This window comes from Apium graveolens, chromosome 9, assembly GCF_009905375.1.
Source record: "Apium graveolens cultivar Ventura chromosome 9, ASM990537v1, whole genome shotgun sequence".
Taxonomy (NCBI): Eukaryota; Viridiplantae; Streptophyta; class Magnoliopsida; order Apiales; family Apiaceae; genus Apium; species Apium graveolens.
This window is the reverse complement of record NC_133655.1, coordinates 8492535-8494437: the sequence shown is the minus strand read 5'-3', so window position 1 is coordinate 8494437 and position 1903 is coordinate 8492535. Positions and strand designations below refer to the sequence as shown.

The window sequence follows — 1903 nt, the reverse complement described above, 5'->3', positions numbered from 1 at the left end:
GATTAGTCTCATGGGCACCAGCACAAAGCTTACAGACACTAGTGATCTAATTAACTCCATAATTAGACAGAGAATCCACCTTCATCGTCAAAGCCTTAAGTTGAGCAGCTATAGCAATAGCTGCATCCAACTCCTATAATTCCTGCTACCTTACCCTGAGATAGTCCCTGAGTAGGATTCTGGTATTCATTAGCAGCCATCAGTTCGATCAATTCATAAGCTTCATCGTAGCTTATAGCCCACAAGGCTGCTCTTGATAGCTGCATCAAGTATGGGTCTAGAAGTAGAACCCAAACCATTATAAAAATAGTTAATAATCATCCTAGTCAGGCATCCCATGATGAGGACATTTCCTAAGCATCTCCTCATATCGATACCAAGCCTCACATAAAGATTCTCCAGATTGCTGAGCAAATTGAGTAAGTGCTGTTTCTGATTGCAGCAGTCTTCGCCATCGGAAAGAATTTAGTTAAGAACTTTTGAGCAAGATCCTCCCATTTGGTGATAGACTCTGGTGGTAGAGAATATAACTAGCACTTAGCTTTATCCCGCAGAGAGAATGAGAAAAGCCTCAACTTAATTACATCTTCAGAAACTCCATTGAACTTGAAAGTGTCAGCAGATCTCGCTGAAATCTCTATTGTGCATATTGGGGTCTTCTGTCGGAGAACCCCCAAATTGAACTGAGTTCTTTATCATCTGAATCATGCTCGACTTGATCTCAAAGGTATTAGCCGTGATAGCTGGTTGAACAATGCTAGACTGAATATCATTGATCTTCGGTTGAGAGTAGTCCATCAAAGCCTTTGGATTCGCTTCTGGCTCTCCCATTGCAATAAGAGCCTCTTCTTCTTTCTCAACTAAGATCTCTTCTTCAACTTTCTCTTCAACTACAACTTCTTCCTCGACTAGATCCAGTGTTCTCTTATGAGACCGAGAACGCGTATGCATACACGCTCGCTAGAGGACCTGAAACACGACAAGGAATTAATTAAGTAACAATGTCCAAGTCACTGAACTTTAACTGACCAATGATGACAAACACATAAATTAAAAATTAACACTGATATCCCCGGCAGTGGTGCCAAAAACTTGTTAGGGCTAGAACACGCACTAATATTCACGCAAGTATATGCGATCGCAAGTAATAAGAATAAATTCTAGTTCGTTCCCACAGGGATAGGTTTAGGTTAATTTCAATCAATGTATCTATGCACACTAGTATGGTTATTATCCAATGCTAAGACGAATAACAATTTGAGGTTGTTTATACTACACTTAACTAAGAGATTATACTAAAGAACATACACTAAGAGATTAAGAGAGTTGAATAATATATGACACAAACATGGGATTCTAACTTTATTAAATACTTCATTCAATAGCCTTTTCATTCTTAACCTTAGAATGTAATGGTGATGACACTAATCAGATAACACGAAATTGATAAACGCCAACTTTCTTTGTACGAATACCATACTACCAGACATCCATAAAAGAGATAGAAGCTGAATAGAAACCAATTATAGTGAGACCCTATATGTCTATAGAATTTGACAATATAACGGTTTAATGTACAAGTTATCTCTCGTGATTACATAGGGCAAGTAAGATGATTAAAATTATATACGAATCATGTATAACAAATACATGAACCTATGCTAGCATGGTAAGTTCTAGACCCTTAAATTCACTTTCACTTCATTAAAAATTAACACACTATCATATAAGTTCGCGATGCTCATAAGACGAATAAGCACAACCAAAACTAGGCTATCATACAATCACCACACACTAAGGCATCGAAACGAATTAACTCAAGAAATCCATATATAAATCCGTCAGAAACCCACGATAACGATTAGCCCATAATCGTACTCATCATCACCGTGGGTTCTGATGA

At 37.8% G+C, this 1903-nt stretch overlaps 1 non-coding gene across 1 annotated transcript; it reads left to right on the top strand.

Moving 5' to 3' along the window:
- Positions 1–332: 332 nt before the first annotated feature.
- On the top strand, positions 333–440 carry LOC141687643 (small nucleolar RNA R71). The gene has a single exon (XR_012561133.1). It is a non-coding gene; the product is annotated as a small nucleolar RNA R71 (small nucleolar RNA).
- Positions 441–1903: the final 1463 nt, after the last annotated feature.